General features: G+C 50.1%; 1 protein-coding gene across 4 annotated transcripts in view; it reads left to right on the forward strand.

The window, feature by feature from the left end:
• Window positions 1-4983: 4983 nt before the first annotated feature.
• RIPK1 (receptor interacting serine/threonine kinase 1) overlaps window positions 4984-19625 on the forward strand; it is a 165258-nt gene continuing 150616 nt past the window's right edge. For all 4 annotated transcript variants that reach the window (XM_040431969.1, XM_040431971.1, XM_040431970.1 and 1 more), the window contains exon 1: window positions 4984-5554. The gene's annotated coding sequence lies outside the window, so the exon portion shown is untranslated. The remainder of the gene's footprint in view (window positions 5555-19625) is intronic.

Consider the following 19625-nt stretch of genomic DNA (forward strand, 5'->3'; position numbering starts at 1 on the left):
TGACCTGTGAAATCCTAAAGGTGCTCTTTGGAATGTGGGCCCCTTTGCCCACCTAGGCTGCAAAAAAGTGTCACACATCTGGTATCGCCGTATTCAGGAGAAGTTGGGGAATGTGTTTTGGGGTGTCATTTTACATATACCCTTGCTGGGTGAGAGAAATATCTTGGCAAAAGACAACTTTTCCCATTTTTTTATACAAAGTTGGCATTTGACCAAGATATTTCTCTCACCCAGCATGGGTATATGTAAAATGACACCCCAAAACACATTCCCCACCTTCTCCTGAGTACGGCGATACCAGATGTGTGACACTTTTTTGCAGCCTAGATGCGCAAAGGTGCCCAAATTCCTTTTAGGAGGGCATTTTTAGACATTTGGATACCAGACTTCTTCTCACGCTTTGGGGCCCCTAGAATGCCAGGGCAGTATAAATACCCCACATGTGACCCCATTTTGGAAAGAAGACACCCCAAGGTATTCAATGAGGGGCATGGCGAGTTCATAGAATTTTTTTTTTTTGGCACAAGTTAGCGGAAATTGATATTTTTAATTTTTTTCTCACAAAGTCTCCCGTTCCGCTAACTTGGGACAAAAATTTCAATCTTTCATGGACTCAATATGCCCCTCACGGAATACCTGGGGGTGTCTTCTTTCCGAAATGGGGTCACATGTGGGGTATTTATACTGCCCTGGCATTCTAGGGGCCCTAAAGCGTGAGAAGAACTCTGGAATATAAATGTCTAAAAAATTTTACGCATTTGGTTTCCGTGAGGGGTATGGTGAGTTCATGTTAATTTTATTTTTTGACACAAGTTAGTGGAATATGAGACTTTGTAAGAAAAAAATAAAAAAATTCCGCTAACTTGGGCCAAAAAAATGTCTGAATGGAGCCTTACAGAGGGGTGATCAATGACAGGGGGGTGATCAATGACAGGGGGGTGATCAATGACAGGGGGGTGATCAGGGAGTCTATATGGGGTGATAACCACAGTCATTGATCACGCCCGTGTAAGGCTTCATTCAGACGTCCGTATGCGTTTTGCGGATCCGATCCATCTATCAGTGGATCCGTAAAAATCATGCGGACGTCTGAATGGAGCTTTACAGGGGGGTAATCAATGACAGGGGGGTAATCAATGACAGGGGGGTGATCAGGGAGTCTATATGGGGTGATCACCACAGTCATTGATCACGCCCCTGTAAGGCTTCATTCAGACGTCCGTATGCGTTTTGCGGATCCGATCCATCTATCAGTGCATCCGTAAAAATCATGCGGACATCTGAATGGAGCTTTACAGGGGGGTAATCAATGACAGGGGGGTGATCAGGGAGTCTATATGGGGTGATCACCACAGTCATTGATCACGCCCCTGTAAGGCTTCATTCAGACGTCCGGATGCGTTTTGCGGATCCGATCCATCTATCAGTGGATCCGTAAAAATCATGCGGACGTCTGAATGGAGCTTTACAGGGGGGTAATCAATGACAGGGGGGTAATCAATGACAGGGGGGTGATCTGGGAGTCTATATGGGGTGATCACCACAGTCATTGATCACGCCCCTGTAAGGCTTCATTCAGACGTCCGGATGCGTTTTGCGGATCCGATCCATCTATCAGTGCATCCGTAAAAATCATGCGGACATCTGAATGGAGCTTTACAGGGGGTTGATCAATGACAGGGGGGTGATCACCACAGTCATTGATCATGCCCCTGTAAGGCTTCATTCAGACGTCCGGATGCGTTTTGCGGATCGGATCCATCTATCAGTGCATCCGTAAAAATCATGCGGACATCTGAATGGCGCTTTACAGGGGGGTGATCAGGGAGTCTATATGGGGTGATCACCACAGTCATTGATCATGCCCCTGTAAGGCTTCATTCAGACGTCCGGATGCGTTTTGCGGATCCGATCCATCTATCAGTGCATCCGTAAAAATCATGCGGACATCTGAATGGAGCTTTACAGGGGGGTAATCAATGACAGGGGGGTGATCACCACAGTCATTGATCATGCCCCTGTAAGGCTTCATTCAGACGTCCGGATGCGTTTTGCGGATCGGATCCATCTATCAGTGCATCCGTAAAAATCATGCGGACATCTGAATGGAGCTTTACAGGGGGTTGATCAATGACAGGGGGGTGATCACCACAGTCATTGATCATGCCCCTGTAAGGCTTCATTCAGACGTCCGGATGCGTTTTGCGGATCGGATCCATCTATCAGTGCATCCGTAAAAATCATGCGGACATCTGAATGGCGCTTTACAGGGGGGTGATCAGGGAGTCTATATGGGGTGATCACCACAGTCATTGATCATGCCCCTGTAAGGCTTCATTCAGACGTCCGGATGCGTTTTGCGGATCCGATCCATCTATCAGTGCATCCGTAAAAATCATGCGGACATCTGAATGGAGCTTTACAGGGGGGTAATCAATGACAGGGGGGTGATCACCACAGTCATTGATCATGCCCCTGTAAGGCTTCATTCAGACGTCCGGATGCGTTTTGCGGATCGGATCCATCTATCAGTGCATCCGTAAAAATCATGCGGACATCTGAATGGAGCTTTACAGGGGGGTGATCAGGGTGTCTATATGGGGTGATCACCACAGTCATTGATCATGCCCCTGTAAGGCTTCATTCAGACGTCCGGATGCGTTTTGCCGATCGGATCCATCTATCAGTGCATCCGTAAAAATCATGCGGACATCTGAATGGAGCTTTACAGGGGGGTGATCAGGGAGTCTATATGGGGTGATCACCACAGTCATTGATCACGCCCCTGTAAGGCTTCATTCAGACGTCCGGATGCGTTTTGCGGATCCGATCCATCTATCAGTGGATCCGTAAAAATCATGCGGACGTCTGAATGGAGCTTTACAGGGGGGTAATCAATGACAGGGGGGTGATCAGGGAGTCTATATGGGGTGATCACCACAGTCATTGATCACGCCCCTGTAAGGCTTCATTCAGACGTCCGGATGCGTTTTGCGGATCCGATCCATCTATCAGTGGATCCGTAAAAATCATGCGGACGTCTGAATGGAGCTTTACAGGGGGGTAATCAATGACAGGGGGGTAATCAATGACAGGGGGGTGATCAGGGAGTCTATATGGGGTGATCACCACAGTCATTGATCACGCCCCTGTAAGGCTTCATTCAGACGTCCGGATGCGTTTTGCGGATCCGATCCATCTATCAGTGGATCCGTAAAAATCATGCGGACATCTGAATGGCGCTTTACAGGGGGGTGATCAATGACAGGGGGGTAATCAATGACAGGGGGGTGATCAGGGAGTCTATATGGGGTGATCAGGGGCTAATAAGGGGTTAATAAGTGACGCGGGGGGGGGGGGGGGGTGTAGTGTAGTGTAGTGGTGCTTGGTGCTACTTTACTGAGCTACCTGTGTCCTCTGGTGGTCGATCCAAACAAATGGGACCACCAGAGGACCAGGTAGCAGGTATATTAGACGCTGTTATCAAAACAGCGTCTAATATACCTGTTAGGGGTTAAAAAAAAAACACATCTCCAGCCTGCCAGCGAACGATCGCCGCTGGCAGGCTGGAGATCAACTCTCTTACCTTCCGTTCCTGTGAGCGCGCGCGCCTGTGTGCGCGCGTTCACAGGAAATCTCGGCCATCGCGAGATGACGCGTATATGCGTGACTGTGCGCAGGGCTGCCACCTCCGGAACGCGATCCTGCGTTAGGCGGTCCGGAGGTGGTTAAGGGTGTGCACACTTATGCAACCATATTATTTTATTTTTTATTTTTTCCCCCTCTACCTAAAAGATTTCAGTTTGTTTTTCAATTGAGTGGTACAGTTTATAGGTTACATTAAAGGTGGAGAAAGTTCTGAAATGATTTATCTTTGTCTCGTTTTTTTTACAGCACAGAGACCTGACATTTTAACAGGGGTGTGTAGACTTTTTACATCCACTGTACATACAGCACCTGATGGAGATCATAGAACAGGGGTCAGCAATCTCCGGCACTCCAAGTGTTGTGAAACTACATCTCCCATCATGCACACTTGCTTAGCTGCTCTCTAAACTCCCACACAAGTGGAAAGAGCTTGCTGGGAGTTGTAGTTTCACAACAGCTGCTATAGAAGCTCAGTCAGGACAGCTCCGCCATGTATATGGAGCTTAACGCTGGGTTCACACATGAGCGTACTCCTGTATGCGCGATTTTATCCAGCGTTTACATACGCGGGAGAAACAAGCAAACGCCCATCGTCGCGCGTTCCCGGAAGTCTATGTGCGGGAACGCGCGACCATACGCTCCAAAGAAGCTCCTGTACTTCTTGGGGCGTAGGGCGTTTTACAGCGCGTTCGTACTCGCTGTAAAACGCTCAGGTGAGAACCATGCCCATAGGGAAACATTGGTTTTTGCCTGTTGAGCGTTTTACAGCGCGTAGGAACGCGCTGTAAAACGCTCAGGTGTGAACCCAGCCTAAATCTTGGGACAGTCATCTGACAGGTAAACAAACTCCATGACCACTGTATTAAGATGGTCGCTCTACTGCACAGCAGTCATGTACTCACCGTACATGCTACAATGTGCTGGGATCCATCCGTACCCTACAAACATACCATATATAAATAAGGATTATGCTTTTTTGGCCCACATGTACAAAGTTCTGTGTGCTCTGTCAGTATCTGAGGCAAAAAGAATTACGGTTTGCCTCCACATGAACCAGTTTGTGAATCCATGGTCACGGTTTTGAATGGAATTCCTTTTTTTTTGCCATATTTAAAAATTGCAACAAATAATTACCTGACCATGCCAGGAGCATAAAATGTAAACTGCAAAACTAGACAAAAAGCACCCCCACCCCCCACCTTCTCCGGTACAAAGGACAACATTGCACAAAATAGATTAAGAATTATATTAAATAAGTCGATACTGATACACACAGGCCATTTTTCCAAAAAAAGTGGTTTTTTTAATTAAATAAATGTGACACAGACATAAAAATATACATATAACCCCTGTATATAAAAAATATATACAGTATAATCTCTGTAATCGGAACCACCTCTTGCATGGTGACCAGTAAAACGCATCCACGTGTAAAAGCAAATATTGTGACAGAATTTTGGTCACATTTTGCTTAGTATATGTATTTTTCGTCTACGGTCACTTGAAGGCTATAAAAAAGAGAGGTTCCGCCTCGGCTTTCCGGTGTCCTCAGTGACCGGTGCAGTAGAAGCGCAGCAGTGTGTACAGCAGGGAAGTGCTGCAGCGGTTCACCTCAGGAGACGCGGGAAAGCCCTGTCTCACACGTAGCACCATGGTGTAATGTCAGGGCGGAATAGGGAAGGGGCGGTGCACGGCGCTGTAACAAACATTCTTTCACCAGGAAGCGGTAACTTGTCGGTTCTGAAGAGACACACGAGACTCCCGGCTAGAACTTCGCTGGACTCTCCATGTTACCAGCCGTGGAGGGCTGAGCTTCTCGCCTGTGGACACAAAGTGCTATGTAGTGGACGCTAGGGATCCACTGAATACGTCCTCCAGCATCGTGTACGTGACTTGTATGTGACAGGTGAGGGAGGCCTTGTGTGTGAACAGTCGCCACTGCTGCTTGTGGCTTTGGTGTCAGGGGTGGGGTGCCAGGCAATAATGCCAGGGTGTGATGTCCGTGTAGAATGGGCAATCCATTGCCACTCACTGGGGAAGAAAACAGTGGAACCGAAAGTGAAAGCTTTCACTACCAGGATCAGTCAGGTTATGTGCAGACAGCAGGAAGTGACTGCATAAACCGCACTGAGGCAGAGGGCAGGTCAATATGAGGCGCTAGAGCCCAGCACCACGTTTATGGGTCCCCTGTGCCACAATGTGTGCCCTATGTCTGGGGAAAGAGACTGGATCTGTACAGTGGCAACTCATTTATTAGCTTTTCAGCCACTTTTCTGTCAGAAAACTACCACTAGGTAAAAATCACACCAAATTCAAAGAATATGTCTGATTCTGCCCTGGTGGGGAGACAGCGCTCTGATAGTACGCCAGTATAAGGGCTCATGCACAGGAACGTATTTGTTGTCCTTGTCCGCGGGTGACACTAGGGAGGCTTGTCCCTGTCACCGCCTGCCATTGGCTGCCTCCCCCCGTTACCGGGTGTTTTCATCCATGCATGAGAAGAAGCAGCAGAGGTGTGGGGACCAGGAGAATCGGTGTGAGGGGCCCGGCATATGGGGGGCATTTGTTAGATAACCCCTTTAGGCTACATGCACACGACCGTTGTGTGTTTTGCGGTCCGCAAAAGACGGATGGCGTCCATGAATTGTGGAATGGCACGGACAGCCTTTGATATAACTGCTATATATATATATATATTTTTTTTTTTTTGCGTGACCACGGAACGGAGCAACGAATTGAAGTGAATGAGTCGACATCTGAGCCGCAAAAACTGCAGCTTGGATGTGGACCAAAACAACGGCTGTGTGCATGAGGCCTTACTGTCATATACAAAATACAATCTCATAGATTGTAAGCTCTTGCGAGCAGGGCCCTGACTTCTAGTGTTTCCGTTGTATATTAGCCAGTTACTTTTGTTTTATACATGAACCCTATAAATTTGTAAAGCGCTGCAGAATATGGTGGCGCTATATAAATAAATATTATTATTATTATTATTTATTATGTTAAAAACTCCACCTTGGGCACACAGTGTAAAATCGAAAAAGTTTTTTTTTTTTTGTAGCCGATTTGGGAAAACACTTGAGAAGTGACCTGTTACTTCCTGGAAGCAGATATTATTGTGGATTTCTTAGAAGTCAATGGGGAAGCAGATAAACCTCAGCAAAATATTCTTCTAATGCTCTAAAACCTCCACCAAATTACACAACTAACGGCAAACACGACCGGTTTTAGCTAGTAATCACTGATCTTTCTGCCGCTTGTTTTGCCGTGTGACCTTACCCTGAAGCTGATGGCATACGGAATCTGATGGACCCTGTGAACAGGCTCCAGAATTAACCAGGTCAATGACCCTCTCGCCTAAGGGTGGTTTTGCATTTGCGTTATAAATTCAGTTGTAGGGTTCTAACAGAGTTATCAAGGAATATAATGGAATTTTAGGACAGAATGACAAATAACGGTTGTTATATATGACGAGAAAAAAGTCCTACAAGGATTTTTTTTTTTCTTTCTGTCGTGTATAACGGAACTGTTATTTGTGGCCTTAGACTGAGCAAATCCGGATCCGTCTGCCAAATGCCATCAGTTTGCGTCCGGATTACCGGATCCGGCAGGCAGTTCTGGCGACGGAACTGCCTGCCGGAATTCTCTGACGTAAGTTTGAAAGTACCTTTAGGCTTTGCTCCCACCGCCCTTCAGGCATACGTTCTGTGTACATTTGGAGTATGTCACTGCATGTATCAGTCCCGAACAGGTCCTAACCAGTTCTAGAAGCAGCTCCTAAACTTTACATGGTGTGGACTGTGTAAGGGTTTGTTCTCATGTAGCGGGTAAAGTTTGGTTAAACCGCATTAACCCCTTCCCAACGTGAGCCGTATATGTACAGTACGACGCATCTTGCAAGGAGTTCCCATGCTGTGCTGTACAGCAGGAGCTGTGCTCACTTGATCAGGATAGTGATCTAACTGTTACTGCCATTAGCCTTCAAAGCTCTGATTTCAGCGGTATAACTCTTAGATGTGTTGGTCAATACTGACCACTGCATCTAAGCAGTTGGCTGTCACGACCCTTGGTTAAGTCGTGACTTTGTCTACACGTGCGGTTGCCGTTGGCAACGGTGTTTGCATGTGAGGCATTTTCCCTGGGTTGTGGTGTTTCCCCATTTTTGGTTTGCACAGGGTTAAATGTTTAGTGGTGGGTGTGACCTCTGGCCTCTTTATATGTTGGTGTGTTGCTGCCTGAGGTCAGAGTTTGCTTGTCAGCCTGTGTTGGAGCTTTGCTCCCTGGCTGTATGTTTGGTGTCTGTGTGAGCCACCCTTATTTGTGATTCGGTTTCCTTTGCTGTGTCAGTTTGTCCCCTCCGGTGTGTTTCTGTTTTCCCTCCCCCACCTGGTGTATGTAGTTTTGGTGTGGTCCCTGTTTGGAGATGCGCATGGAGGTGTGATGGCTCCGAAAGGGGCGTGCTTTCCCGCAGGGGTTAAAGGGTTTCTGTCACCCTGCAAAACTCTTTTTTTTTTTTGGGCTAGTTAGATTGCTCATAGTGCGATATAGCAGAATATAATGGTATTACTTACTTTCATGCGGCCGATTCTTTATAAAACGAACTTTTATAATATGTAAATGAGGTCTCTACCAGCAAGTAGGGCGTCTACTTGCTGGTAGCTGCTGCAGAAATCCGCCCCCTCGCCGTGTTGATTGACAGGGCCAGCCGTGATCTCCTCCTCCGGCCGGCCCTGTCAGTAATTCAAAAATCGCGCGCCTCGCGTCATTCGGCGCAGGCGCTCTGAGATGAGGAGGCTCGTATCCTCAGCACTCCCTCAGTGCGCCTGTGCCGATGACGTCTTCTCTTTCGGTGATGTCATCGGCGCAGGCGCACTGAGGGAGTGCTGAGGATACGAGCCTCCTCATCTCAGAGCGCCTGCGCCGAATGACGCGAGGCGCGCGATTTTTGAATTACTGACAGGGCCGGCCGGAGGAGGAGATCACGGCTGGCCCTGTCAATCAACACGGCGAGGGGGCGGATTTCTGCAGCAGCTACCAGCAAGTAGACGCCCTACTTGCTGGTAGAGCCCTCATTAACATATTATAAAAGTTCGTTTTATAAAGAATCGGCCGCATGAAAGTAAGTAATACCATTATATTCTGCTATATCGCACTATGAGCAATCTAACTAGCCCAAAAAAAAAAAAAGAGTTTTGCAGGGTGACAGAAACCCTTTAAGCGAAGGCGAGCACTGTGGGTTTCCCAGCCTGGAGCCTCCGTCCATCTCGGCTGCGGCAGGTAAGTGTAGATAGCATTGTTATGTTGCTGTGTGACTTACCTGCCGTACTGTTTCACCCACAGTCTTTCATCTGTCAGCTACTGGGCCTCTAGAGACGCCTGTCATCCGTGTCGTGGATGCACAGGTATTCTCTGCCCTGTCATCATCTGTAGGGCAATGCAGGGATTCCTAGATCTCTAGGCACGTGGGTATAAGTTAGGGTTGGGCGATATACCGGTATCACGATATACCGCGGTATTAAAAAAACGGTGATATCGCTGTTTCCAAAATACCGCGGTATTTTGTGACGTCATCAAAGCGTTCAGCTCACATTGTGCGCTGACCGCTTCTAAACGTGCGCCCGCCCGCCCCTGCACCTTGCATAGCGCTGCCGCTGAGTAACATTACTTCCTCTCGCTCCTGGCCTGGCTCCTTCTTGCTCCGCCTCCCTTAGTCAAGTCTCCACCCACCATCTGACATCATCATCGTCGTCACCCACCAGTGCCGGCTCTATTGTATATGTGGCGAATCGATCCCCTGTGTGAGTACTGGTGTCTCTGGAGAGACTTTTCCTGCGGCTGCCTCACTAGTGTGTGCTCTGGTGACGAAATTATAAACTTACTACTTCCCGCAGTGGCCGCCCCGGCTCTCCCTCCTCCTTGCTCCCATATTCAAATCTCTGCCCACCGGCATCTGATGTCAGAATCCGAGCACACAAGCGAGGCAGCCGCGGGAAAGGTATATCGCAAAGTATTACTGCATGTATGGTGGCCTGTGGCCACAAGACCTTATTATAACGCCTCCTTGTGGCCCCCCCCATACAGTGTAACGCCTCCTTGTGGCCCCCCCCATACAGTGTAACGCCTCCTTGTGGCCCCCTCCATACAGTGTAACGCCTCCTTGTGGCCCCCCCCATACAGTGTAACGCCTCCTTGTGGCCCCCCCCATACAGTGTAACGCCTCCTTGTGGCCCCCCCCATACAGTGTAACGCCTCCTTGTGGCCCCCCCCATACAGTGTAACGCCTCCTTGTGGCCCCCCCCATACAGTGTAATGCCTCCTTGTGGCCCCCCTCCATACAGTGTAACGCCTCCTTGTGGCCCCCCCCATACAGTGTAACGCCTCCTTGTGGCCCCCCCCATACAGTGTAACGCCTCCTTGTGGCCCCCCCCCATACAGTGTAACGCCTCCTTGTGGCCCCCCCCCATACAGTGTAACGCCTCCTTGTGGCCCCCCCCCATACAGTGTAACGCCTCCTTGTGGCCCCCCCATACAGTGTAACGCCTCCTTGTGGCCCCCCCCATACAGTGTAACGTCTCCTTGTGGCCCCCCCCATACAGTGTAACGTCTCCTTGTGGCCCCCCCATACAGTGTAACGTCTCCTTGTGGCCCCCCCCATACAGTATAATGTCTCCTTGTGGCCCCCCCCATACAGTATAATGTCTCCTTGTGGCCCCCCCCATACAGTATAATGTCTCCTTGTGGCCCCCCCTATACAGTATAATGTCTCCTTGTGGCCCCCCCTATACAGTATAATGTCTCCTTGTGGCCCCCCCATACAGTATAATGTCTCCTTGTGGCCCCCCCCCCATACAGTATAATGTCTCCTTGTGGCCCCCCCCCATACAGTATAATGTCTCCTTGTGGCCCCCCATACAGTATAACGTCTCCTTGTGGCTGCCCCCATACAGTATAACGTCTCCTTGTGTTTTTTTTCTTTTAAACGGGTATTTATCGCGATATATATCGTTATCGCGATAAATTTTTTAATATCGTTATCGTCTGAATATTTTTGATATCGTCCAACCCTAGTATAAGTCCTCTTACCACTGAAGGGGGCTCATACAGTTAGGATACTAGGGCCTGTTGAGGGAAGCGTTAGGAGGTGACCAGCTCCCTTTTCCCTGCATTGCGGCCTGGTAGCCAGAGCATTGCGCGATGGGGGGTTTCCCCTATTACCCGTCGTGACATTGGCAGAGGGAGGGGACTCTGGGCCAGGGTGCCAAAGGTTGCTGTGGCAGTCCATGAAAATACAAAGGCCTCCAGGTCTGTCAGCTACAGAAGCCCATCAGGCCCTGCCACAGGCTGGATCTGATAGGCGTAAGTGTCAGAGTGAAACTGACACAGTGCATTACAATGCAGTGTGTATCAGTCCCCCAGTGAGGAAAAAATAAGTGTTTTATTAAAATAAAAAATAAGCTTCAAGTATAAACAAAAAAAACCTTTTCCCTCGTTAAAAGCTATGTACACCTTCGGAGGCAATTTTTGTTTGCATTTGCTCATTTTTCTCTTTCGCCTATGACAGCAGCCCTGGAGAGACCGCCTCCACCTCCTCAGGACAGGAAACAGGAACCAGAACTCCCTTTTAAAAGAGGGATCATCCCCTCTACCTCCAGTTCTGTTTCCTGTACTAAGAGGCAGGAGGGAATCGGATACACTGGAAAAGTAGGAGCTGTGGAGGCCCCGGCTATTATGAAGTGTGAGGAGGGTTACCCTGTGCGGCGCCGCTGCAGAAGTCTGGGCTCCCTTCTCTCTCCCTACCCCTTTCATTCCCCTTCTCTGGTCCTCGGGAGGTTTTGATCTTTATGGGCTCTCGCAAACCTCTGCGGCTATGTTCGCATGTTCGGCTGCCAGCCAGCGTGCTGGATTCACTTCCGGGTTGCAGCGGTGGGAGGAAGCTGGATGCTGCGGACCGGAAGGGGATGGAGCCGGCTTGCGCGCGCCGAGGAGAAAAGCCCAGCCAGCTCACTGCCATGCTGAGTGGAGTAGGCTGGCAGTTTTCCTCTATTCTGGCTTGGTTTGCTGTGAGAGATGGAGTAGGCTCAGCGCGCTAAAACCACCGATGATACATCGGTACCAGGGTAGGGTAAGAGGGGTTATACCCCAGAATGAATTTTTTATAATAATGCTCATGGGGTCATGTTTTGTGCTTGGGTGTCTTAAGACAGGGCTCGACAAATCCCAGGCGCCAGGTCGCCATGGCGACCAGGAATTTGGTCCTGGCGCTTGGGTATTTGTCAGCCTGTTTTCAAAGGTCCCCGGGCGATGGGTGCGGAGCTGCCGTTCTGTCCGGAGGCAGCACCGTTTGAAACAGCTCCTCAGTCTGAGTCAGCTCCGTCACAGCACACAATAGCAGAGACGCTGGCAGCAGGGAGGGGAGGGACTCGGGAGGAGTGTAATCTGATCCTAGAGTGGAAGCTGCTTCTGCCAGCCCCTCCCTGCCCACCAACCAATCAGAGCTGAGGCAAGCACTAGCAGCCCTGGGTCACTGACACAAGTACAGGAGGGAGTCTAGAAAGAATTGAATGAGTCTCAGGTTAAAAGAATCTAAAGATCCGACTTTTAGTTAGAGACTCATTCGATTCTTTGAGTTAAAAGAACCGTGAGTCACTAGAACAGTTTACACTGAGGCTGTCGGCTGATGCTTTTGTTGCAGCAGTGATGAGATTAAAGGAAACCTGTCACCTGGATTTAGTGTATAGAGCTGGGGACATGGGCTGCTAGATGGCCGCTAGCACATCTGCAATACCCAGTCCCCATAGCTCTGTGTGCTTTTATTGTGTTAAAAAACCTTTTTGATCAATATGCAAATGACCTGATATAAGTCCTGATGCGCGAGCTAGCGCATGCGTAGTTCGTTCCCTGTGCTGATGCCAGCACAGGGAATGAACATGATGCCAACACTGCGCATGCGCTAGCTCGCACATCGCGAGATTTCGGCGCTCCAGCTCTGTGACGTCAGCCAGCAAGGAGGAGATTCGGAGGACGCGGGGCGGTGCTGGGCTTCTTTCCGCTTGACTCATCTCCGGATACAGGACTCATATCAGGTCATTTGCATATTGATCAAAAAGGTTTTTAAACACCATAAAAGCACACAGAGCTATGGGGACTGGGTATTGCAGATGTGCTAGCGGCCATCTAGCAGCCCATGTCCCCAGCTCTATACACTAAATCCAGGTGACAGGTTTCCTTTAAGGGATAGGAGCAGAGAGATAAGAGAAGTGACAGGACACAGTTTAGATTACAGTTTGAATTAACCCTTTAGGATCAAATTGGCTTCTCAAGGAGATATATATGTTAAAGGGATCCCTTCTTCTGTCTCATTCAGTAGCTATATAACTAAGGGTACTTTCACACTTGTGGCAGGACGGATCCAGCAGGCTGTTCACCCTGTCGGATCCGTCCTTCCGCTGTTTCGCCGGACCACCGCTCCGTCCCCATTGACTATAATGGGGGCAGAGCTCTGGCGCAGCACGGCAGTGCATGGTGAAAGGCCGCCGGACTAAAAGTACTGCATGTCCAACTTTTTAGTCCGGCGGCCTCTCACCGCGAACTGCCGTGCTGCGCTGGACCTCCACCCCCGTCCCCATTATAGTCAATAGGGTCCGGGGACGGAGCGGTGGTATATGTAACATGGTATACAGCATTATTGGGGGGCTCTATGGAAAAGTGGGGGGGGGGGAGCACTATGGGGGCACCTACTGGGGGCTTTATGACGCGGCTCCGCCTGGCTCCTAACTTTTTTTAGCTGGCTCCTAGAGTCCAAGGAAATTTGTCAAGCCCTGTCTTAAGAGTCTTCTAGGAAGACCTCCAGAGCAAAAGAAAGGGAATGTGCTGTGTGTAAAAAGAAGCTACCTTCTGCCTGGGCAAAACCCCTATGTCAAGTGTGTATCTGAAAGTTAATGGTGGAAGAAGCACAGTCTTTAACTGCTTCATGCCCAGCGCCGTATATATACGGCACTGGGCGGGTGTTTAAAGATGGCGCCCGCTCCTGCCCACCGCGGGTGGCCGCCTGCTTCTTTTAGCAGACACCCGCGGCTCGTGTCCGCAACCGGCAGTAATGCCGATTGCGGACATTTAACCCCTCAGATGCTGTGAGATGCGCATCTGAGCGCGCTGAAACTGAAAGTGTGCGCTTTCGGTGGTGATCGGTGGAGCGGGAGCGTGTATGCAGCAGCCCCTGTCTTTATGAATGACAGGAGGCTGCTTCATAGTATTTCCTATGGAGGCCTTGCCTGTAATAGGGCTCCATAGGAAACGAGTAAAATCATATGATAATCGCAATCAGATGATTGATTGTTATAGTTCCCTATGGGAACTATAAAAAAAGTGTAATAAATAAAAAATACATAATTCACATCACCCCCCCCCTTTACCAAAAAAAAAATTACACATCATGGGTGTCGCGATGTGCGAAAACGCCTATAGTATGAAAATATATTCCCCATACGGTAAACAGCAAAATGAAAAAAAGCATCCAAATGGCCGATTCAACGTTTTTGGTCGCTTCATTTTCTACAAAAAAGTCATACACACCCCAGAATGGTATCAATGAAAAGTTCAGATCGCCCCGAAAAAGGTTATAGGGGTCAAAATACAGATTCCCCCCCCCCCCCCCACTTTTACATTTGTTTATCACTATCAAAACTCTTAAAAACTATACGTATAAGGTATCATTGGATTTGTACTGACCTGTAGAATAAACATAACCGATCAGTTTTATCGCAACAAAACCTCCGGGCTTGAAAGGATTAATGGGCAACATTAAGCAGATGATCCGTTAAGAGGTCAGTCGGTTAGCGAATTGATTAAAAGCCGCCCTAGTACTTCAGCTAAGGACTCCAGTGACAGTGATATACTTTCTGGGTTGAAAGAGGAAGGCGTACGGGGGTCATTGGATGAGTCTTCTGAGGACGAGGCCTCAGGGAATCCACGTTTTCTTGCTGAGAACACGAACTCCCTAGTGAAGGCGGCTAGGGCTACCATGGGGTTGGATGATCAGAAGCCACAGCAATCAGTCCAAGACTCTGTTTGAAGGTTTAGGTCCCAAGAAAAGAAAGGTGTTTGACGTGCATAGAAACATTCAAGCAGTGATTGCCAGAGAGTGGAAAAAACCTGATAGGAAGTTTTTTGTTCCTTCTTCTGTGAAGCGGAAGTATCCGTTTGAAGAGATCTCCACTCCTTGGGATAGGGCCTTTAAGCTTGATGCTCCGGTGGCGAAAATGTCCAGAAAAGCCACATTCCCCTTTGTAGATATGGGATCGCTTAGGGACCCAATGGACAAGAGAGCAGAGGTTTATTTAAAAAAGAACTGGGAAGCTTTTAAACCTGCTATTGCCGCTATGTCCGTTGCTAGATCACTAAAAGTGTGGATGGGGGAGTTAGAGGCTCACATTAAGGGGGGTACCCCTAAGGAGCAGTTACTTTCCTTCTTCCCTACTATAAATAATTCCTTAGATTTCTTAGCGGACGCTTCTACGGACTCTTTTTAAGATTTTCCGCTAGGGCTTCTTAGTATTGGGCGATAACAAAAATAATTTATCGCGATAACGATATACCGTATTTCTCACTTTATAAGACGCACCCCCCCCCCCCCCCCCCCGAAAAGTGGGGGGGAAATGGCAGTGCGTCTAATAAAGCGAACACTGCCATGTTTACTTTGGTGACGCTGATACATTGCAGCCTGCGATGTATCAGAGGGGTGGGAGGAGGGGACGGAGGCTGGCAACACTCGCGGCGGGGCCCGATGCAGTCACTGTACTGTAATACATCGGGCCCCGCTCACAGCAATTTAAATACGTAAAGTCTATTATCTTCAAGCAGTGTATCTGCTTTAAACTAGGGCAATTCTCTGTAGTAGTACAACTCACTAGGAAAGCGGCAGGCAGGACAGCAGCGTAACCTCGCGATTCTCACTCATTCACGCTCCTCCCACTTCATTCATGAAGGAGGAGCAGGAGCGTGAATGAGTGAGAATCGTGAGGTTACGCTGCCGCCCTGCCTGCCGCTTTCATAGTGAGTTGTACTACTACAGAGAATTGCCCTAGTTTAAAGCAGAGACACTGCTTGAAGATTATAGACTTTACATATGAAAACTGCTTCATTACACTCTGCTTTCTTCTATAACAGTACTCACTATGAAAGCTGCGGTCCAGCCGGCGCGTGACGTCACTCACTCAGTCATGCTCCTCCCACTTCATTAATGAAGCTGGCAGGAGTGTGACTGAGTGAGTGATGTCACGTGCTGGCCGGACTGCTGCTTTTATAGTGAGTACTGTTATAGAAGAAAGCAGAGCCATTAAAAGATTTAACGGTGCGTCATCCACAGATCCCCCCCCCCCATAACGGTGCGTCATCCACAGATCCCCCCCCCCCCCCATAACGGTGCGTCATCCACAGATCCCCCCCCCCCATAACGGTGCGTCATCCACAGATCCCCCCCCCCCATAACGGTGCGTCATCCACAGATCCCCCCCCCCCCATAACGGTGCGTCATCCACAGATCCCCCCCCCCCCCCATAACGGTGCGTCATCCACAGATCCCCCCCCCCATAACGGTGCGTCATCCACAGATCCCCCCCCCCATAATGGTGCGTCATCCACACATCCCCCCCCCATAACGGTGCGTCATCCACAGATCCCCCCCCCCCCCCATAACGGTGCGTCATCCACAGGTCCCCCCCCATAACGGTGCGTCATCCACAGATCCCCCCCCCATAACGATGCGTCATCCACAGATCCCCCCCCCCCCATAACGGTGCGTCATCCACAGACCCCCCCCCCCATAACGGTGCGTCATCCACAGATCCCCCCCCCATAACGGTGCGTCATCCACAGATCCCCCCCCCCCCATAACGGTGCGTCATCCACAGATCCCCCCCCCCCATAACGGTGCGTCATCCACAGATCCCCCCCCCCCCCATAACGGTGCGTCATCCACAGATCCCCCCCCCCCCCATAACGGTGCGTCATCCACAGATCCCCCCCCCCCATAACGGTGCGTCATCCACAGATCCCCCCCCCCCCCATAACGGTGCGTCATCCACAGATCCCCCCCCCCCATAACGGTGCGTCATCCACAGATCCCCCCCCCCCCCCATAACGGTGCGTCACCCAAAGACCCCCCCCCCCATAACGGTGCGTCATCCACAGATCCCCCCCCCCCATAACGGTGCGTCATCCACAGATCCCCCCCCCATAACGGTGCGTCATCCACAGATCCCCCCCCCCCCATAACGGTGCGTCATCCACAGATCCCCCCCCCCATAACGGTGCGTCATCCACAGATCCCCCCCCCATAACGGTGCGTCATCCACAGATCCCCCCCCCATAACGGTGCGTCATCCACAGATCCCCCCCCCATAACGGTGCGTCATCCACAGATCCCCCCCCCCCCATAACGGTGCGTCATCCACAGATCCCCCCCCATAACGGTGCGTCATCCACAGATCCCCCCCCCATAACTGTGCGTCATCCACAGATCCCCCCCCCCATAACGGTGCGTCATCCACAGATCCCCCCCCATAACGGTGCGTCATCCACAGATCCCCCCCCCCATAACGGTGCGTCATCCACAGATCCCCCCCCCATAACGGTGCGTCATCCACAGATCCCCCCCCCATAACGGTGCGTCATCCACAGATCCCCCCCCCCATAACGGTGCGTCATCCACAGATCCCCCCCCCCATAACTGTGCGTCATCCACAGATCCCCCCCCATAATGGTGCGTCATCCACAGATCCCCCATAACGGTGCGTCATCCACAGGCCACCATTAGTTCAAAACCCACCAAAAGCAAACCTTTTTGTTCAAAATATTTTTCTCCTCAAAAATCTAGGTGCGTCTTATAAAGCGAAAAATACGGTATATCGCGATAAATACCCGTTTAAAAGAAAAAAAACACAATGAGACGTTATACTGTATGGGGGGGCCACAAGGAGACGTTATACTGTATGGGGGGGCCACAAGGAGACGTTATACTGTATGGGGGGGCCACAAGGAGACGTTATACTGTATGGGGGGGCCACAAGGAGACGTTATACTGTATGGGGGGCCACAAGGAGACGTTATACTGTATGGGGGGCCACAAGGAGACGTTATACTGTATGGGGGGGCCACAAGGAGACGTTATACTGTATGGGGGGGCCACAAGGAGACGTTATAATAAAGTCTTGTGGCCACAGGCCACCATACATACAGTAATGTCTTCTTGTTGCTCATGTTTGGGGGACTCATGTGACTCATTATTCCCTAATGCCTGCTATTATAGATCAATGTGCTGACACTATTCTATGCTTTTTAGGGTCTCTCACTCACTCCTGTTCCTCTGCCTGGACACTCCTCGCAGGCCAGGAGTCGGGCGAAGTGGTGAACTCTTGTGCTCCGATTCTGACATCAGATGTCGGTGGACGGAGATTTAAATATGGGAGCAAGGAGGAGGGAGAGCCGGGGACGGCCCGCTGCGGGAAGTAATATGTTTGTAATTTCGTCATCAGAGCACACGAGCGAGGCAGCCGCAGGAAAAGTCTCTCCAGAGACGCCCAGTACTCAGAGTTCGCCACATGCAATAAAACCGGCACGGGTGGGTGACGGACGGTGATGTCAGATGGTGGAGTCTGGAGACTTGAAAAAGGGAGGCGGAGCAAGTAGGAGCCAGGAGCGAGTGGTGGGAGGGGATGTAATATGTTTGTTCTCTGCGCTATGCAAGGTGCAGGGGCGGGCGGACTCAGATTTAGAAGCGGTCAGCGCACATGACCGCTTCGATGACGTCACAAAATACCGCGGTAATTAGGAAACAGCGATATCGCCATTTATTTATACCGCGGGATATCGTGAACACCGGTATACCGCTCAACCCTAGGGCTTCTGCCATATCCAACTATGCCCGTAGGGCAATTTGGTTCAAAGGCTGGAATGGGGATTCTAGTTCCAAGGCTTAACTTTGTCCTAGTCCTTGTCAGGGCGAGTTTTTGTTTGGGCTGGTCCTTGACGATTTACTAGAAAAGGCCTCGGACAAGAAGAATGGCTTTCCCTCTGTTGGGCTACTTTCACACTCGCATTTGGTGCAGATCCATCATGCATCTGCACAGGCGGATCCGTTCAGATAATACAACTGTCTGCATCCGTTCAGAACAGATCCGTCTGTATTATCTTTAACATAGCCAAAACAGATCTGTCTTGAACACCATTGAAAGTCAATTGACTTACATTGTGTGTCAGGACGAATCCGTTTGGCTCAGTTTCGTCAGACTGACACCAAAACGCTGCAAGCAACGTTTTGGTGTCCGCATCCAAAGCGGAATGGTGACTGAATGGAGGCAAACTGATGCATTCTGAGCGGATCCTTATCATTAGGGCAAAACTGATCCAATTTGGACCGCTTGTGAGAGCCCTTAACGGATCTCACAAACAGATAGCCAAAACGCGAGTGTGAAAGTAGCCTTAGGCCTCTTTCACACTTGCGTTGTCCGGATCCGGCGTGTACTCCACTTGCCGGAATTACACTCCGGATCCGGAAAAACGCAAGTGTACTAAAAGCATTTGAAGACGGAACCGTCTTCCAAATGCGTTCAGTGTTACTATGGCACCCAGGACGCTATTAAAGTCCTGGTTGCCATAGTAGTAGTGGGGAGCGGTGGAGCGGTATACTTACAGTCCGTGCGGCTCCCCGGGCGCTCCAGAATGACGTCAGAGCGCCCCATGCGCATGGATGACGTGATCCATGTGATCACATGATCCATGAGCTTGGGGCGCCCTGACGTCACTCTGGAGCGCCCGGGGAGCCGCACGGACGGTAAGTACACTGCTCCCCACTACACTTTACCATGGCTGCCAGGACTTTAGCGTCCCGGCAGCCATGGTAACCACTCTGAAAAAGCTAAATGTCGAATGCGGCAATGCGCCGAAACGACGTTTAGCTTAAGGCCGGATCCGGATCA

This window comes from Bufo bufo, chromosome 5, assembly GCF_905171765.1.
Source record: "Bufo bufo chromosome 5, aBufBuf1.1, whole genome shotgun sequence".
In the NCBI taxonomy this organism is placed as follows: Eukaryota; Metazoa; Chordata; class Amphibia; order Anura; family Bufonidae; genus Bufo; species Bufo bufo.